This window comes from Hemicordylus capensis, chromosome 3, assembly GCF_027244095.1.
Source record: "Hemicordylus capensis ecotype Gifberg chromosome 3, rHemCap1.1.pri, whole genome shotgun sequence".
NCBI classification, from domain to species: domain Eukaryota; kingdom Metazoa; phylum Chordata; class Lepidosauria; order Squamata; family Cordylidae; genus Hemicordylus; species Hemicordylus capensis.
Window position 1 is genome coordinate 7,595,594 of NC_069659.1, and position 20,826 is coordinate 7,616,419.

At 46.4% G+C, this 20,826-nt stretch overlaps 1 protein-coding gene across 3 annotated transcripts in view; it reads right to left on the reverse strand.

The window, feature by feature from the left end:
- Positions 1–1,339: 1,339 nt before the first annotated feature.
- Positions 1,340–20,826, reverse strand: part of LOC128350767 (zinc finger protein ZFP2-like) — a 49,335-nt gene continuing 29,848 nt past the window's right edge. For all 3 annotated transcript variants that reach the window (XR_008319446.1, XR_008319448.1, XR_008319447.1), the window contains exons 2-3: positions 13,062–15,193; positions 1,340–3,205 (exon numbers count right to left, since the gene is read on the reverse strand). The gene's annotated coding sequence lies outside the window, so the exon portion shown is untranslated. The remainder of the gene's footprint in view (positions 3,206–13,061; positions 15,194–20,826) is intronic.

A 20,826-nucleotide genomic window follows, 5' to 3' on the forward strand; every position in this document is an offset into this window, starting at 1 on the left:
ACAGTGCCTCCTATACCCAGAACACTCAGATAACGCAAAGCTGATAAAAAGCACTCCTGGACACTGTCTCCACTTGAGATATCAGGGAGAGAGTTGGGTCCAGAAGTACTCCCAAACTGCAAAACTGTTCCTTCTGGGGGACTGTAACCCTATCCAGAACTGGTAGAGCTATCCCACCTCCTGAACTGCAGCTCCCTAAAATGACAACTGTATGCTCTTTGCTGTAGGGTTTATTTGGTCGTTGACCATAAATAAATGAGTTCAGACAACTTCCATCTCGTTTGGATTCAGCCTCACTTTGTTATCCCTCATCCAGCCAGTTACCGCATCTAGCCGGTATTGTTCTCTCTCATTCTTTTCATCTGTGGGCAGAATGAGTTTTGTTCTGGGCGGTAGCATCAAGGCAGTGTGCGCACACCTGCATGCAGGATGGGGCTTTCCTGATTCAACCTGAGTGGGACCTAAAACTAACTGAGCGGACATCCAAACATTGGTGAGTGCACGGACATGCACACTCCTTAGAGGGAGCACTGCCAGACAGGCGATTAGGGAAGTTATACCATTTCCTGAAGAAGCTGACATGGAGAAACACCCTCTGAAATCTGCCAGAGAGGTATGAGTGGAACCACTGTAAAACGGTGCCTCCTACACCCATCACCCTCAGATGGTCGAGAAGGATACCATGGTCGATGGTACTGAAAGCCACCGAGAGATCCAAAAGGACTAACAAGGTGACACTCCCTCTGTCAATTCTTAATTGGAGGTCATCCATCAGGCCGACCAAAACAGTCTCCACTCCATAAGTTGGGCTGTTTCAACAGTACAGTTCCAGATGTATATATGAAACTGCCAAACTCAGTCAGACCATTGGTCCAGACACCTCAGTATTGTCTACACTGACTGGCAGCAGCTCTCCAAGGCTTCTGACGGGGAATTTGTCAACCCTGGAGATGCCTGAACGTGCCAGGGATTCAACCTGGAGCTTTCTGCATTAGTGGCAGGTGCTCTACCACTGAGCAACAGCCCCATCCTCAAAGAAAGCTGCCTTCTACTGAGTCAGACCATTGGTCCATCTAGCTTAGCATCTGGCCCCTTCAGAGCTTGCTACACCCTGGCTTTGTTCTGGCCCTTTTGCATCTCCAGGACTGTAAGGAGCTCTGGCTGAGAACAGGGAAAGTCCTGTTCATTTGGTGATTTACAACCTTCCCTAAAGAAGGCAGGGAGAGAAACTTTGCATAGAAATCTTCTATTGGACAGGGAGACTTAGGATATGTCACCCAGTGCTCACATTCCAGAGACCAAACGGAAGTGTATTCACAGTTAACAAAAAGAAAGCAAAGGTTGTAAAACACTATTCATTAATAGAGCTGATCATGCAGATTTATACATAACATGGTCACAAAATTCACATCTGCCAATACTGGTTCCCAAGACACTTCAGAAACAGGGGAAAGCAAATAACCAAAAGAAAAAATCTTTAGGTTTTTTATTTCACACAAATGAGGAAGATTCCCAGGCTTGTCTGATGTTTCATGTGTATTATTTATACTATGTATGAGTTTGCACATATGCAGTAAGGCATTGCTTCCTCCTGAAGCTCTTTCCACAATGGAAGCATGGTTTCTATTATGTATAAGAAGTTTTTCATTCCAGCTGAAGATCTTTCAGCACGCAGAGCAATTTAAATGGTATTTCCCGTGTGGATTCTATGATGCCTAGTAAGAGATTCACTGCTGCTAAAACTCTTTCCACACTCCAAGCATTTATATGGTTTCTCCCCAGTGTGGCTTCTATTGTGTAATGTAAGATGTCAACTCTGGCTGAACCTCTTTCCACACTCGAAGTATTTATATTGTTTGTCCCCAGTGTGCATTGTATGATGTCGTTTAAGTTGTCCACTCCAGCTGAATCTCTTCTCACACTCCAAGCATTCATATGGTTTCTCCCCAGTGTGGGTTCTATGATGTTTTTTAAGATTTCCACTGTGGCTGAAGCTCTTCCCACACTCCAAACATTTATGTGGTTTCTCCCCAGTGTGGGTTCTCTTATGTCGTATAAGATGTCCACTCTGGCTGAAGCTCTTCCCCACACTCCAAACATTTATGTGGTTTCTCCCCAGTGTGGGTTCTATGGTGTACCGTGAGTTGTCTATTACTACTGAAGCTCTTTCCACACTCCAGACATTTATGTGGTTTCTCACCAGTGTGGCTTCTACGGTGTAATGCAAGTTGTCCACTACGGCTGTAGCTTTTTCCACACTCCAAACATTCATATGGTTTCTCCCGAGTGTGGGTTCTTTGGTGTAATACAAGATCTCCACTCCGGCTGAACCTCATTCCACACTCCAAGCATTTATGTGGTTTCTCCCCAGTGTGGGTTCTATGGTGTACCGTGAGTTGTCTATTACTACTGAAGCTCTTTCCACACTCCAGACATTTATGTGGTTTCTCACCAGTGTGGCTTCGATGGTGTAATACAAGTTTTCCACTACGGCTGTAGCTTTTTCCACACTCGAAACATTCATATGGTTTCTCTCCAGTGTGGATTCTGTGGTGTAGTGTAAGATTTCTACTCTGGCTGAACCTCTTTCCACACACGAAACATTCATATGGTTTCTCTCCAGTGTGGGTTCTGTGGTGTAATGTAAGATTTCCACTCTGGCTGAACCTCTTTCCACACTCCAAGCATTCATATGGTTTCTCCCCAGTGTGGTTCCTATGGTGTCATATAAGATGTCCACTACAGCTGAAGCTCTTTCCACACTCCAAGCATTCATATGGTTTCTCCCCAGTGTGGGTTCTATGGTGTAATGTAAGATATCCACGTTGTCTGAAGCTCTTTCCACACATAGAGCATTTATGTGTTTTCTCTTCAGTGCAAGTTCTATGTGTCAGAGTAAGAGCTCCACCCCTGTTGAAGTCATTTCTAAACTCCAAGCTCTCACATAGTTTCTTCTCTGTGTGCATTTCCCACTGAGGTTCAAAGTTTGGCTCCAAAGCTTTTTTCCTATGAGGAGGGCACAGGCTTTTCCCTCTTCTTTGATTCATGACGTTTTGGATGTCATGCTGAGAAGCAGGTGATCCACTCCTGCTCTTCCCTTCTGCTCCAGGTTTTAGTCTCTTCTGGTTTCCCTTTTTCTGTCTGTCACCTCCTAACAATCCTCTGCTGGGTTTCCCCCCATTTTTCATCTTCCAATTGTCACATGCTGCAGGGAAGAGAGAAAACTGGTCAGAGCCTAGAATAGGAAAGGATATCTTCTTAGAAGAAATGGTGGAAATGCAAAGAAGAAGTTGGCAGCTTAAAGTCATTTCTGGAGGTAGATGACCTTCAAACGTTTATGGTAAAATGCTGGTAAGCTCTAGGCTTGACTTCTGTAATGCACTCTACATTTTATCCATCTATCTATCCATCCATCCAATTTATACCCCACCCGAACTTATGTCTCTGGGCGGCTAACAACAATTAAAACACATATAAAAGTTAAAACAATTCAACATATAACACATATAAAAGTTAAAATAATACAATAATTTAAAAATCATACAATTAAACAAACAATATTTTTTTAAAAGCCTTAGAAGGTTAGGGTAATAAAATGGTTCTTCAAGTGTTTTTTAAAAATTGCCAGAGATGGAGAGGATCGTAACATAGCAGGGAGTACATTCCACAATCTCGGGGCAGCAACCAAGAAAGCAACTGGAGACGGATCTCTCTGGACAACCTCAATGGACGGCGGGGCTCATAATGAAGAAGATGTTCTCTTAGATACTCAGGGCCTAAGCCATTTAGGGCTTTGTAAGTTATAACTAGCACTTTGTATTTTGCCCGGAAACCTATCGGCAGTCAGTGTAACTCCATCAACAAAGGAGTAATGTGGTCTCTCAGAGATGACCCAGAGACCAACCTGGCTACCACATTCTGAACCAACTGACGTTTCCGGACTATGTACAAAGGCAGCCCCATGAAGAGCTCATTACAGAAGTCAAGTCTGGAGGTTATCAATAAATGTACCACTGTTTTGAGGTCATTGATCTTGAGGAACGGATGCAGCTGGCGTATCAGCCGGAGCTGATAGAAAGCACCCCTGGCCACCGCCTCAACCTGAGAAACCAGGGAGAGTTGTGGATCCAGAAGTACTCCCAGACTGCAAACCTGTTCCTTTTGGGGAAGTGTGACCCCATCCAGAACAGGTAGATCAAAATAGTCTCCAGAGTTCTGACTCCGCACAATAACTACCTCCATCTTATCTGGATTCAGCTTCAGTTTATTCTCTCTCATCCAGCCCATTACTGATTCCAGGCAGGCATTTAGGGAGGATATGCCAGCTCCTGAAGAAGTTGACATGGAGAAGTAGATTTGGGTGTTATCAGCATACTGGTAACACCCAGCTCCAAATCCCCTGATGATCTCTCCCAGCGGTTTCATGTAGATGTTAAAAAGCATTGGAGAAAGTACGGAGCCTTGAGGGACACCATACTTAAGCTCAGATTTTGAAGAGTAACAGTCACCAATCGACACAATCTGGAATCTGTCCGAGAGGTAGGAGCGGAACTGCCGTAAAACAGTGCCTCCCACCCCCAACTCCCTCAGATGTTCCAGAAGGATACTATGGTCGATAGTATTGAAAGCCGCCGGGAGATCCAAAAGGACCAACAGAGTCACACTTCCTCTCTCAATTCCCAATTGGAGATCTTGCATCAGGCCGACCAAGGCAGTCTCCACCCCATAGCCCGCCCAAAAACCAGTTTGAAATGGGTCCAGAAAATCAGTTTCCTCCAAGACTGCCTGGAGCTGAGAGGCCACCACCCTCTCAATTACCTTGCCCAGCCACGAGAGGTTGGAAACAGGCCTATAATTGCTCAACTCTGAGGGATCAAATGCAGGCTTCCTTAGAAGAGGTCTAATGGGGGTGTACATGGGGCTGTCTTTGTACACAGTCCAGAAATGGCAATTGCTATTGAATGCGGCAACCAGAATGGTCTCTGGAACAACCCAAAGGGACCTTATAAGACCGATTTTGAAAGAACTGCACTGGCTCCCTATATGTTTCTGTGTAAAACGATAAAATGCTGCTTATTATTTATTTATTACATTTATAAACCACCCCATCCAGAGGCTCTGGGCGGTGTACAACAACTTTTAAAAAGACATAAAACCCACAATTAAAACAATGCTAAAAACAATTAAAAATGATTAAAACTATTTAAAACCAATTAGAATACATTTAAAAACAACAACACTTTACAAGCCTTGGAAGGCCAGGCCAAATAAATAGGTTCTTAGGGCTCTCTTAAAGGCCAACAGCGAGCCTAAACTGCAGATATCTGCCGGGAGTGCATTCCATAGACCAGAAGCAGCTACAGAAAAGGTCCAGTTCCGAGTCACCACCAGACGTACCGGTGGTAACTGGAGATGGACCTCTCCAGATGACCTCAACGAGTGATAGGGATCATACCGAAGAAGGTGCTCTCTAAGGTAACCTGGACCCAAGCCATTTAGAGCATTAAAAGGTAATAACCAGCACTTTGTATTTCGCCCGGAAAAATATCGGCAGCCAGTGCAGCTGTTTTAAGACAGGCATAATATGGTCACTCCGGGTTACTCCAGAGACCAATCTGGCTGCCACATTTTGAACTAACTGAAGTTTCTGAGGTATGTACAAAGGCAGCCCTACATAGAGCGCATTGCAGTAGTTGAGCCTGGAGGTTTCCAGCTGATTTACCACTGTTTTGAGACTGTTCTTTTCAAGGAATGGACACAGCTGTCGAATCAGCCGAAGCTGATAGAAAGGGCTCCTAGCCATAGCCTCCACCTGAGATACCATGGTGAGGTCTGGATCCATGAGCACTCCCAACCTGCGTACCTGTTCCTTCTGGGAGAGTGTAACCCCATCCAGCACAGGAAGATCTAACTCATCCCTCAGATTCTGAGATCCCACAATGAGCACCTCCGTCTTGCTTGTATTCAGCTTCAATTTGTTATCCCTCATCCAGCCCATTACTGCCTGTAGGCAGGCATTTAGGGACTGAATGCCATTTCCTGATGATGAAGATGATGATAAGGAGAAACAGATTTGGGTGTCATCAGCATACTGATAACACCCTGCACCAAATCTCCTGATGACCTCACCCAGCGGTTTCATGTAAATATTAAAAAACATTGATGGCAAAATGGAGCACTGAGGGACTCCTTATAATAGCTCCCGTTTTAAAGAGGAACTGTCACCAAGCTCCACCATCTGGAATCTGTCTGAGAGATAGGAGTGGAACCACTGCAAAGCAGTGCCTCCTATCCCCAATTCTCCCAGGCGATCCAGAAGGATACCATGGTCGATGGTATCGAACGCTGCCGAGAGATCCAAAAGAACCAACAGAGTCACACTCCCTCTGTTGATTCCCTGGTAAAGGTCATCCATCAGGCCAACCAAGGCAGACTCAACCCCATAGCCAGCTCTAAAGCCAGTTTGAAATGGGTCTAGAGATAATCGGTTTCCTCCAAAACCGCCTGGAGCTGGTTAGTCACCACTCTCTCAATCACCTTACCCAACCATGGGAGATTGGAGACCGGCCTATAACTGTCCATCACTGAGGGATCTAGGGAAGGCTTCTTAAGAAGTGGTTTAATAATTGCCTCCTTCAAACAAGGCATCCTACCCTCCCTCAGCGATGAGTTAATGATATTAACTAAGCCATCCCCAACAATCTCCCTGCTAGATAAAAGCAGCCAAGTCAGGCAAGGATCCAGAGAACAAGTAGTAGGCCGCACCGCCCCAAGCATCTTGTCCACGTCATCAGGTATCACAGATTGAAACTGATCCAATCTAACACTGCAAGAGGGATTCCTGGACACCACCTTAATAGACTCTGCAGAAACAGTGGTGTCCAAGTCGGACCGAATACAGGAGATTTTGTCCGCAAAGAAACCATTAAAAGCATCACAGCAAAACAAAGTCCCCGGGGATTGGTTTGAGTTGGAAGGAGCCTGAATCAAACTCCTTACAACCTGGGACAGCTCTGCTGGACGCGAACCCGCAGAAGCAATGCGCGTAGACCAGAATTGTTTTTTTGCTGCACGCACTGCCTCCGCATAAACCTTCAAATGGGCTTTTTGCTGTGTGCTGTCACATTCAAGCCGAGTTCTCCTCCACTTGCACTCCAGTCACCTATCTTGCTGCTTCAGACCCCGTAACTCCTCTGCATATCAAGGGGCCACTTTTAAAGCAGATCGGAAGGGACACTTAGGAGCGATCGTGTCTACTGCCCTGATGAGTTCCCTATTCCAGGTTCCCACCAGGGCATCGACAGAATCGCTGGCAGGACCAACATCACAACTCTCCAAGGCTTTTTGGAATCCTACTGGATCCAACAGCCTTCTCGGGTGGACCATCTTAATAGGTCCTCCATTCCTGCAGGGCTGGGTTGTGGCTGTGAAACCAAACATAACCAGGTAGTGGTCCGTCCATGACAATGGGGAAACCACAGGATCCTGCACCCAAGGAACACACACCCCCATCCAAACAAAAGACCAAATCAAGTGTGTGGCCAGCAACATGAGTTGGTCCTGAAACTAGTTGGGATAGGCCCATAGTTGTCATGGCTGCTATGAACTCCTGAGCCGCACCAGACAAGTCAGCCTCACAATGGATATTGAAGTCACCCAGAACCAAAAGTCTGGGTGACTCCAACACCAACTAAGAGACCAGCTCTGTCAGCTCAGTTAGGGAGGCAGTTGGGCAGCGGGGTGGATGGTACACCAACAAAATCCCCAATCTATCCCTAGTTGCCAGGCTTAGAAAGCCACTCTCAATGTAAGTCAACTGTCTCACAGGGGCCCTGGTAAGCGAAATGGTATCCTTGTGGACCACAGCCACTCCACCCCCACCCCCCCCCCCGCCGACATCCCCTAGCCTACTCCACAACAGAGTAGCCTTGTGGAAGAAGTTGAGCCCAAACTGGGCCACTAGCTTCCCCCATCCAGGTCTCAGTTATACAAGCCAGGTTGGCTCCCTCATCCATGATCAAGTCATGGATGATTTCGGTCTTATTCTGAACTGACCTGGCATTACAGAGGAGCAAGGCCAGACTCTGTGGGTCGTTGGGGCTGCTCCCCGAGGCCTGAGAATTGACGGCGCAGTTGGAAGTGGAAACAGTTACTAAATTACTGGTTTTCCTTCCCCTGTAATGACCAGCTGCTCTGCCAATTCTTCTATTCCCAACACAACAGTAATAGCTGACCCAGAGCCACGGGACACACACCCGGGTTGCATGGCCAGGAGGGACTGACACCAGCCACGCTAAGAGGGTAGGTTCCCGAGTGCCGGTCTTATGTAGTAGGGTGGGGGCTGTGTTTCTTTTCAAAATATGAGCTCTTTGGGGACAGGGATCCATCCTATTTATTTATTGGTTATTTATTTATGTAAACCGCTTTGGAAACTTTCATGGAAAAGCAGTATATAAATATTTGGGGTGGTTGTGACCCAAGTAAAAAGTTGACTTGATATCTGGGGTGTGTACTTCATTTTCTAAGCAGTGGGACAGCAGTTGGTCAGAATCCAATACACCCATAACTATAATTTTGGATCCTGGGGAAAATTAGGAATAAACAAATTCCAACATTAGCAGAAAAATAAGCAAGCCAGACTACTCCCTGTCACTGAGACTTGGGTGGATGTGGCAGGAAGAGTCCTAGCTTGATCCAAGATCATATTTGCCTAGGCCAGGGAGACAAAGACATCCTTTCACTCTCACACCTGTCCTAAAATATTAGTTGACAGCTGAAGAAGAACAATCAAAACACACACTTGATAAACACCCATGCAGAAGGTTCCTGGTTCAAATCCCTGCTTGTTGTTATATCGGGCAGCAGCGATGTAGGGAGATGCTGGAAGGCATCATCTCATACTGCGTAGGGGGAGGCTATGGTAAATCCCTCCTGTATTCTACCAAAACCACAGGGCTCTGTGGGCACCAGAAGTTGAAGTTGGCTTGACGACACACTTTACTTTACCTCCAGCGCAAGTGGGTGGGTTGAGGGGTGTCCCAAGGAATTTATCGAAGGAGTTAAGAGGATTCCATAGATTAATTATGCGATGTGTGAAAAAGTACTTCCTTTTGTTTATCCTATATTTCCCGGCCATCTGTTTCATGGAATGATCTCTGGTTTAGGGGTGTACACGAACCAAAAAATACCATTCGGTTTGAATAAAAAGCTACTCAACCCGAATCACATAGCTCTGAACTAGCCAGTTCAGTAGAACGGACGGGCTGGTCTGTTTCATCGAACCGGTTTGGATGCCAATATACTTGTAAAGGGGAATCTGGTGAGGATTCCCCATTATAGGTTCAAGGGGAGGGGGCCCTTCTTTGGGGCAGATTGGGGGCAGAAAGTGGATCTGAGGTGTGAATTCTCATTGGTGTAAAACTTCTGAGGTGTGAATTCTCATTGTATCATAGCAAATGAGATTTTTTTCAATTAGACAACTCTCATGACCCCACTTTCACTTTTTCACACCTCAATTACTATGAATAATATGAGGAAGTAATCAATTTAGCACACTTCACCTTATGAAGACAAACCTCATAAAAATAAATTCACCAAAACTCACCCCTCTGCCCAATCACTCTTAAATTGGGGATGGGTGGTAGCCTCCACCCATTAGGCACTATCTACCAGCCCAGCCCACTCCTTTGGGGCAGTTCCACTTTCTGCCCCCAATCTGCCCCAAAGACAACCAAACTTCAAATATTCCCAAAAAATCAGCCCTCTGCCCAATCCCCCTGAAATTGGGGTGGTAGCCTCCACCCATTAGGCACTACCACCCCACCCCACTCTTTTGGGGCAGATCCACTTTCTGCCCCCAAACTGCCCCAAAGTCACTAAAACTTCAAAAATTCTCAAAAAATCACCCCTTTGTCCAAACCCCCTGAAATTGGGGTGGTTGCCTCCACCCATTAGGCACTACCACCCCACCCCACTATTCTGCCCCAGTCCCCACTTTCTGCCCCAATCTGCCCCAAAGTCACTAAAACTTCAAAAATTCACCAAAAATCAGGACTTTGCCCAATCCCCCTGAAATTGGGGTGGTAGACTCTACCCATTGGGCACTACCACCCCACCCCAAAATTTTGCCCCTGGTCCCCTTTTTACCCCACTGAATCGATTCGGATTCTGATTAAATCCGAATCCGAACCGAATCAAGGGTGATTCGGGTGACCCAGATTCGGGCACAAAACAGAACAGGGGTGATTCAGTTCAGGTCCGAGCCGAATCACCCGAAAACCCGAATTTCACACCCCTACTGTGAACTGGCTCTTCCACCCCCAGCATAATATCTCCAGTGACTGTTGCTGGCGTCTATTTTATGTTTTTGTTTTAGATTGTGAGCCCTTTGGGGACAGGGATCCATCTTATTTATTTATTATTTCTCTATGTAGACCGCCCTGAGCCATTTTTGGAAGGGTGGTCTAGAAATAGAATGAATGAATGAATGAATGAATGAAATAGAAATAGGACATCCTATATCAGGGATAAGGAAGTTGCTGGTTTTGGGGGTTGGTTATGGATGTGACACTTTCTGGATAGTCACCATGCTGGCCACCCACCCCCCACCAGCTCCTATTTCAGGGTGCTGACAGAGTGCCATTCCAATGCTCCCTTCAGAAAGCTCCGTCTCATTCCTGCAAATTTTATTGGAGCTCTGATAGCATCGAATCGGTCTCTTGGTGAGCCGGCACTTTCTCCCTCATTCATTTTCTCTCACCATTGACTCCTGTCATTAATATTGCTCGACTCCTCAGGCACTTCCTAGAGTGAGTCAGTCCTCTTCCTTTCTTCCTAGAGAGAAGATGGAGACATCTCTCTTTCCCCCCACCATATCCATTATGTAGCTCATAGGACTAGGTCTTTCCTATCCCAATACACTTCACCAAAACTTCACCAATACACCAACTTAGTATTAGCTGCAACAACAACTGCAAACAGCTGCAACAACTAAACTCTGTAACTGGAGCTTCTTTTGTTGGCGTTTTGCTAAATAATCACAAACCCCAACATCATCATCCTTTGGACGACAGCTCTTTTGGCCATTGTGGCTGGGTTGATGGCAGTTGTAGTTCAACAACATCTGGGGACTCACATCTGAGAGCCTCTGTTGTAGGGAATACAACAATGAGAGCCCAGTTCATAAGTCATAGGAACAATCTGTGGGACTGATTCTGCTCTCAAAGGCTTGTCTCAACGGATGCTACCAGTCTGGGCCTTTAAACTGGTTTTTACAACGACTTGTCTTCTCTCTGTTAGGCGTTCCCAACCTTGGGTCCCCAGATGTTGCTGGACTTGAACTCCTATCATCCCCAGCCACAGTGGCAAAAGGATGATGGGAGTTGTGGTGATGCAACAACATCTGGGGACTCAAGGTTGGGAATCCCTGCTCTGTGAACCAAAGCCCTTGGGAAAGGACTCAGGATCCCCAAAGGTCAACCAATACTAAATATATTTGTCAATTGATAATCACCTGCTCAAAAGGTTAAAGCATGAATATCAGCTAAAACAAGAAAAGCCACCTAATGGCACAGCGGGGAAATGACTTGCCTAGGGAGCAAGAGGCTGCTGGTTCAAATCCCCGATGGTATATTTCCCAGACTATGGGAAGCACCTATATTGGGCAGCAGCGATATAGGAAGATGCTGAAAGGCATCATCTCATGCTGCGCAGGAGGAGGCAATGGTAAACCCCTCCTGCAGTCTACCAAAAGACAACCACATGGCTCTGTGGTCGCCAGGAGTCGACACAACTTTACTTTAAAACAAGGACTACAGTCGTGACCCTGCTTGTATTGTACTTAAGTAGATGTGATTGTTTGCAGCATTGCTCCCTAGTTAGGGTTATGCAAACTCAGCTCTCCAGCTGATGTTGAACTACAACTCCCATCACCCCCAAGCCACAATAAACTGTGGCTGGGGATGATGTGACCTTAAGTTCAACAACAGCTGGAGAGCCTAGGTGGCCTGCCCCGACATTAAAAGAGAGGTGTGTGTGTGTAGGTATCACATTTGAGGTTTGCTTGTGTGCATATACATTTTAACATAAGTCCCCTGCTGTGCCATAAGCGGTGGGTTAATATTCATTTATGGGGCTGGATTACAGCTTGAGGTGTGTGTGTGTCTGTGGCAGAATACAGAAGGAGTTTACTATTGCCATCTCCCATGCAGTGTGAGATGATGCCTTTCAGCACCTTCCTGTATCACTTTTGCCTTGTATAGGTGTTGCCCAGTGGAGGCTCTTCCCTTAGGGCAGGGTGGTGGGCAAACCCCCCCCCCCAAGGCCAAAAATGTCCAAAGAAACTAATAAAAATGGTCCAGAGACAATAATAATTGTCAGCCATTCTGTCCTCTGCCACCATTTTCGGTCTGACTGACTCAGTCACTACAGCCCTGCACTTCCCTGCCTGTAGCTTGCAAGCCTGCAGTGTTGACATAGAGTGGGCGCTGGTAGTAAAATTCCTTAAACACCTATAAGAGCACATGAAACAGTTTCACATAACAGTGTTCATAAGGCAGGAGCCAATCCCAGGGCTTGCTTTTATTGTCAAAAGAAGGGCTGAATTCAAAACGTCCTATCAGGAAGACATCATCCTGATTGACAGCTCCCTCTGCCTCTGACTAGCAATCAGTGTGGCCGGGGGCAGTCCTTGTTCTAGTCTTTTGAAGGAAGAGAGCAGCAATCGCCATTTTGTTCACTCTTGGACAGTGTGCTGTGTGAGCTGCCTTGCAGAGAGAAGAGAGACCATTTATTTTGTTTTATAGCCTCAGATTATGTAAATTAAGTTTATGTAATTTTCAGATTATGTAAATTACATAATTGCTAGCAGCAATTACTAGCAATGTGCATTTGGGCACCTTTAAGGAACCAATCAACACAAAACAAAACGTGTAGGTAGCCCCCTGCACCTCTCCTCAGGTCAGTACCTGAAGCGATCACTTTGCCCTGCCACATGAAAGGGCCACCCCTGCTCAATGCATGCTTTATTTGCACTTTTATTGTCATGAACTTGCAATAATTACCAATTTCCTGCCAGGTCTGCCACAGCAGGGACACAAAAACACATCTGCCAAAACTGGTTCCCAGGACACTTCAAAAGCAACAAAGGTAAAAGCAAATTGAATCAAAGGAAGAAATCTTATGAGGTTTCATGTTTCACACAAATGAGGAAGATTCCCAGGCTTTTCTGAAGTTTCATGTCTATGAGTTTGCACATGTGCAAGGCATTGCTTTCACCTGAAGCTCTTTCCACACTGCAGGCATGGTTTCTAGGATGTATAAGTTGTTCTTCATTCCAGCTGAAGATCTTGCCACACACAAAGAAATTTAAATGGGTTCTCCTCAGTGTGGATTCTATGATGCCTAGTAAGAGATTCACTCCTGCTGAACCTCTGTCCAAATTCCAAGCATGTATGCGATTTCTATCCAGTATGTGTTCTAAGGTGTAAACTAAGAGTGTCATTCCTGCTAAAGCACTTTCCACACTTGGAGCATTCATATGCTTTCTCCCCAGTGCGGGTTATATGATGTCATTTAAGATGTCCACTCTGGGCGAAGCTATTTCCACACTCGAAGCATTCATGTGGTTTCTCCCTAGTGTGGCTTCTATGGTGTAATGCAAGAACTCAAATCCAGTGGAGGCTAATTCCACAATCATAGGAATATAAGAAGCTACCATATACTGTGTAAGACCATAGGTCCATCTAGCTCAGTATTGTTCACACTGACTAGCAGCAGCTCTTCCACGGTTGCAGGCAGAAATGTCTCTCAGCCCTATCTTGGACATGCCATGGAGGGAACTTGGAACCTTCTACTCTTCCCAGAGTGGCTCCATCTGCTAAGGGGAATATCTTACAGTGATCACACATAAAGTCTCCCATTCATATGCAACCAGGGTGGACCCTGCTTAGCTAAGGGGACAAGTCATGCTTGCTACCACAAGAAAAGCTCTCCTCCAAGCCTTCATATGGTTTCTCTCCTGAGTGAGTTCTTTGGTGAGCAGTAAGAGTTCCACTCCTGCTGAAGCTCTTTCCACACTCCAAGCATTCATAAGGTTTCTCCCCAGTGTGAGTTCTATGATGTCGTTTAAGGTGTCCACTCTGGCTGAAGCTCTTTCCACACTCCAAGCATTCATATGGTTTCTCTCCAGTGTGGCTTCTATGGTGTAATGTAAGATGTCTTTTACTTCTGAAGCTCTTTCCACACTGCAAACATTCATATGGCTTCTCACCAGTATGGGTTCTACAGTGTAATGCAAGATTTCTACTCTGGCTGAACCTCTTCCCACACTGCAAACATTCATATGGTTTCTCCCCAGTGTGGCTTCTACGGTGTAATGTAAGAAGTCCACTCCTGCTGAAGCTCTTTCCACACTGCAAGCATTCATATGGCTTCTCCCCAGTGTGAATTCTATGATGGTTTTTAAGATCTCCACTCTGGCTGAAGCTCTTACCACACTCCAAGCATTCATATGGTTTCTCTCCTGTGTGGGTTCTTTGGTGAGCACTAAGAGCTCCAATGCTGCTGAAGCTCTTTCCACACTCCAAGCATTCATATGGTTTCTCTCCAGTATGGCTTCTAAGATGTCGTTTAAGATTTCCACTTCGGCTGAAGCTCTTTCCACACTCCAAGCATTCATATGGCCTCTCCCCAGTGTGGCTTCTCTGGTGTAATGTAAGATTTCCACTCTGGCTGAAACTCTTCCCACACTCCAAGCATTCATATGGCCTCTCCCCAGTGTGTGTTCTATGGTGTACAATAAGAGCTTCCCTTATGCTGAAGCCCTTTCCACACTCCAAGCATTCATATGTTTTCTCCTCAGTGTAGGTTCTATGGTGCAAAGTAAGAGGTTCACCCGTGCTGAAGCCATTTCCACACTCCAAGCTCTCACATAGTTTCTTCTCTGTGTGCATTTCCCATTGAGGTTCAAAGCTTGGCTCAAGACTCAAACCTTTCCTACGAGGAGGGCACAGGCTTTTCTCTCTTTCTTGATTCATTACATTTTGGATTTCATGCTGAGAAGCAGGTGATCCACTCCTGCTCTTCCCTTCTGCTCCAGTTTTTAGTCTCTTCTGGTTTCTCTTTTTCCATCTGTCACCTCCTAGCAATCCCTCGCTCGGTTCTTCACCATTCTTCATCTTCCTATTGTCACCTGCTGCAGTGAAGAGAAGAAAACTGGTCAGAGACTATGACAGAAACAAAGCCTTAAGAATATCTTCTGAGAAGACATGGTGGAAATGCAAACAAGAGGTTGGCAGCTTTTCCCTATAGTTTATGGCTATGCGACCACAACCATTTCTGGAGGTAAATGATCTTAAAACAGTGGTGCATATGCTGGTAACATCTAGGCTTGACTGCTGGAATGCATTCTATATGGGGCTGCCTTTGTACATAGTCTGGAAAGTGCAATTGGTATTGAATGCGGCATCCAGAATGGTCTCTTGGCCAACCCAAAGGGACCATATAAGACCAATTTTGAAAGAACTGAACTGGCTGACAATATGTTTCCATGTAAAAATACAAAGTGCTGGGTATTACCTATAAAGCCCTCAATAGCTTAGGTCCAGGGTAGGAACATAGGAAGCTGCCATATACTGAGTCAGACCATTGGTCTATCTAGCTCAGTATTGTCTTCACAGACTGGCAGTGGCTTCTCCAAGGTTGCAGGCAGGAATCTCTCTCAGCCCTATCTTGGAAAAGCCAGGGAGGGAACTTGAAACCTTCTGCTCTTCCCAGAGCGGCTTCATCCCCTGAGGGGAATATCTTGCAGTGCTCACACATCAAGTCTCCCATTCAGATGCAACCAGGGCAGACCTGCTTAGCTATGAAGACAAGTCATGCTTGCTACCACAATACCAGCTCTCCTCTCCTAAGGGTATTTAAGGGAGTTCCTTCTTTGTCATGAACCCTATTGGCTATTAAGATCATCTGGAGAGGTCTGGTTATGGTTGCTGCCGGCTAGTTTAGTAGCAACTCGGGACTGGTCCTTCTCTGTGGCTGCCCTGGGGCTTTGAAATATGCTCCCTGTTGAAATAAGAACATCCCGTTTTCTTTTTTGCATTCGGGAAGACCCTCAAGACGTACCTGCTTTCTCAGGCTTTTAACTGAAACTTTCAAACTATTTATTGTGTTTTTCTCTGCAAGCTTATTTTATTTCATTTGTGAATTTTAACTGTTTTATATTTTAACTGTTTTATATTGTTCCTATATTTGTTTTTTCTAATTTGTACACCTCCTACACATCTCTATATAAAGCGATACAGAAATACGATAAATAAACAAACCAATAAATAATTTCTAAAAGCCCTTGGACTCAAATTAAATAAAGAATTGAAAAGATATTGCAAACAGAACTGGCTTTAGACCCTCTTATTTTGTATTAGGTGAAACATTGATCCAAGGAGAATATGGAATGAGTTGGCTAGAAGCTTCCACCCGACAGGAGGTGCCATGCAAAATGCTTGAAGTTGGGAGCGGTTAATGTGAATGGCAGCAGTGTAGGGGGCTTTAGGGCGGCCCAGGAAGAAGAGACAGCTGGCAGCACACGTGGCTGCCACACCTCCGGCATCAGCATCAGAAGGAGGTTGATGCAGGGGGTGTGGCCAGCACCAGGAAGATGGGAGATGAACAGTGTCCCCTCTAAGGCATTCATGTGTGTATGTGCTCAAACGGTTTTTTATGTCCGCTCAGTTAATTTTAGATCCCGCTCAGGTTGAATCAGGAGGGCCCCACTTTGAATGCACATGAGCAGACACTGCCTTGATACTGCTGCTCAGAACAAAACTCATTGCACACACAGATGAAAAAAATTAGAGAGGACACTGGATATGAAGTGCTGATATGGCAGCCTCAGATCCATGATCAGCCTCCAGTTACATGGTGCTTTAATGTCCAAAGTGTTGATAATGACCCAGCATGGCAAGCTATTCGGAACAAGACATCACCAATAAAGATGGGGAAAATGTTACAGAAATCTGAATTCAGTGGGAAGTTTGTGGGCTGAAGAAAAAAAGTGAGCTGTAACTCTCACTTGCCAAACCATGAAGTGTATTTTCCACTCTCTTTGGCTATTACACCAGCCCAGCGGAGGAGGGAGAGGTCCATCTGCTTCCCACCCAGTGCTGCCTGGGGTGAGAGACCAGGTGGGTCCTTGTGGCTCCTTCTGCTGTTGCCTGCCTGCCTCCTGCTTCCCCTGTGGGGCTGCTGCTTGTAGGTAAAATATGTGAGGAGTGTGTGGGGAGTGTGTGCAGGACTGGGACCAGCCCCTAAGTGACTCAGCTGTTCCTCGGGTCATCTGCTCAGTTTTGAGCTTTACAGGAATGCTGCTTGTGGTGGCAGGGTTGCCACCAAAGGGGCAACTCCAAAGGGGGTTGCCCCTTTGGGGGAGCCACTCTGGGGGGGAATGAGGGCGAGGGCTTCTGTTTAATCAGTTTTTAGCTGTTGGGGAATTAGTTTGATGTTGCTGCAATGTGTTTAGGTTCGTTTGGAGATGGGGAGACAGGGGTCGCGTTCGTTGACTATTGGGCAGCTATCCTGGTGGAGGTGGTGGGGAATAGAAGAAGAAATGTTGGCAGGTCAGCAGGCCATTCCATGGGAAGAGCAGTCAGAAATTTAATAGCCATCTCCTCTTCTGGCTGTCCTACCAGCTCTTTGACCTCGAGGAGCACTGCCAACAACCCACATAGCCTTACCTTGCTTCTCTGCAATGTCAGGTCAGTCCAAAATAAGCCTGAACTCATTCATGATTTATTATGGATGAAGGGGCTGACCTGGTATGTATTACCGAGACATGGTTGGGGAAGGCCAGTGGTCCAGCCTGGTCCCAACTTCTCTCTCCAGGATATTCTGTAGAGGAGCAGGCGAGGAGATGTGGGCGGGGAGGTAGAGTGGCTGTGGTCTATAACATCTCCCTCACCAGGGTCCCTGTTAGGGTATCAGACCATATTGAATGTGTGTACTTAAGTCTGGGACCAGGGATAGATTGGGACTTCTGTTAGTGTACTGATCGCCCCACTGCCCAAAGTAAGGAATCCCTTACTGAGCTCACAGACGCGGGACTCGCGTTGGAGTCTCCCAGACACTTGGTGCTGGGGGACGTCAATGTTCATTTTGGTACCAATTTGTCCGGGGCAGCTCAGGAATTCATAGCGGCCATGCCAAATATGGGCCTATCCCAAGCGGTCTCTGGACCAACACATATTGCAGGTCACACACTTGATTTGGTCTTCTATTCTGATCAGGGAAGTGTTCCATGGGTGGGGACTCCTGTGATCTTCCCATTGTCCTGGACAGACCACCATCTGGTTAAGGTTGGACTTACAACCACTTCCCACCTCCACAGGTGTGAGGGGCCTATTAGAATGGTCTGCCCGAAGAGGTTATTGGATCCAGTAGGATTCCAAGAAGCCTTGGAGGGATTCAGTGTTGGCTTTGCCGGTAATCCTGTTGATGCCCCGGTGGAGAATTGGAACAACTTGCTCACCAGAGCAGTAGACACGATTGCTCCAAAGTGTCCCCTCCAACCTGCTTCAAAATTGGCCCCTTGGTATACGGAAGATCTACGGGAGCTGAAGCAGCAAGGCAAGCGACTGGAGAGCAAGTGGAGAAAGACAGATCACAACATAGAGCACATTTAAATATGTTCAAATCCGACAGATTACAACATAGAGCATTTAAAGATCTATGCTCAGGCAATACGTGCGGCAAAGAAGCGGTTCTTTTCTGCCCGTATTGCCTCTGCGAGTTCATGTCCAGTAGAGTTGTTCAAGGTTGTGAGGGGACTAGTATCAACCCCTCCTCCCTTGAACCAGAATTTGGAGCCATTACCTGCTGTGATGTATTTAAAGAGTTTTTCCACAGATAAAATCTCTTGGATTCGGGCCAACCTAGATGGAGATTCCACAATTAATTTGATGTCTGAACTAGAGGTGTCCAACAATTCCTCTTATGCAATTCAACTGGATCAGTTTCAGTTTGTAACTCCTGAAGATGTGGACAAGCTGCTTGGAGCTTGTCCAACATGGTTTATTCTATCTAGCAGGGAGGCTGTTGTAAACAGCCTGGTGGGAATCATAAATGCTTCTCTGAGGGAGGGCAGGATGCCTCCTTGTTTAAAGGAGGCAATTATTAGACCTCTTCTAAAGAAGCCTGCAGTAGGTCCCTCAGAGTTGAGCAATTATAGGCCTGTTTCCAACCTCCCATGGCTGGGCAAGGTAAATGAGAGGGTGGTGGCCTCCCAACTCCAGGCTGTCTTGGAGGAAACTGATTATCTAGACCCATTTCAAACTGGTTTTCAGGCAGGCTATGAGGTGGAGACAGCCTTGGTCGGCCTGATGGATGATCTCCAATTGGGAATTGGCAGAGGAAGTGTGACTCTGTTGGTCCTTTTGGATCTCTCGGTGGCTTTCGATACTATCGACCATAGTATCCTTCTGGAACATCTGAGTGTTGGGGGTGGGAGGCACTGTTTTACAGTTGTTCAGCGCCTACCTCTCGGGCAGATTCCAGATAGTGTCGATTGGAGACTGTTGCTCTTCAAAATCTGAGCTTAAGTATGGCGTCCCTCAAGGCTCCATGCTTTCTCCAATGCTTTTTAACATCTATGAAACTGCTGGGAGAGATCATCAGGGGATTTGGAGCTGGGTGTTATCAGTATGCTGATGACACCCAGTTCCACTTCTCCATGTCAACTTCTTCAGGAGCTGGCATATCCTCCCTAAATGCCTGCCTGGAAGCAGTAATGGGCTGGATGAGGGAGAATAAACTGAAGCTGAATCCAGATAAGACAGAGGTACTTAGTGTGCGGGGTCAGAACTCTAGGAGATGAGTGTGATTTACCAGTTCTAGATGGGGTCACACTTACCCAAAAGGAACAGGTTCGCAGTCTGGGAATACTTCTGGATCCACACCCCTCCCTGGCTTCTCAGGTTGAGGCAGTGGCCAGGGCTGCTACACCAGCTGTGTGTTTTAGGGAAGAGAGCTGATCTTGTGGTAGCAAGCATGACTTGTCCCCTTAAGCTAATCAGGATCCACCCTGGCTGCATACGAAAGGGAGACTGTAAGACTGTAAGAAAGTGTGAGCGCTGTAAGATATTCCCCTTAGGAGATGGAGCCGCTCTGGGAAGAGCATCTAGGCTCCAAGTTCCTTCCCTGGCATATCCAAGATAGGGCTGAGAGAGATTCCTGCCTGCAACCTTGGAGAAGCTGCTTCCAGTCTGTGTAGACAATACTGAGCGAGATGGACCAATGGTCTGACTCAGTATATGGCAGCTTCCTATGTTCCTATGTCCCATTGGCTTGATAAGCAGGGGTGGCCCAAGATCTTTGGGAGAGGAGAGCTGATCTTGTGGTAGCAAGCATGACTTGTCCCCATAGCTAAGCAGGGTCTGCCCTGTTTGCATCTGAATGGGAGACTTGATATTCCCCTGCAAGATATTCCCCTCGGGGGATGAAGCCACTCTGGGAAGAGCAGAAGGTTTCAAGTTCCCTCCCTGGCTTCTCCAAGATAGGGCTGAGAGAGATTCCTGTCTGCAACCTTGGAGAAGCCGCTGCCAGTCTGTGAAGACAATATTGAGCTAGATAGACCAATGGTCTGACACAGTATATGGCAGCTTCCTATGTTCCTGTGTCCCTTTCTCGAGATCAATGACCTCCAAACAGTGGTACATTTGTTGGTAACCTCCAGACTTGTTAACTTGATTTCTGGTGTGCGTGCTTCATTTTCTGGGCATTGGGCAAGCAGCTGGTCAGAATCCAATAAACCCATCGTTATATTTTTGGCTCATGGGG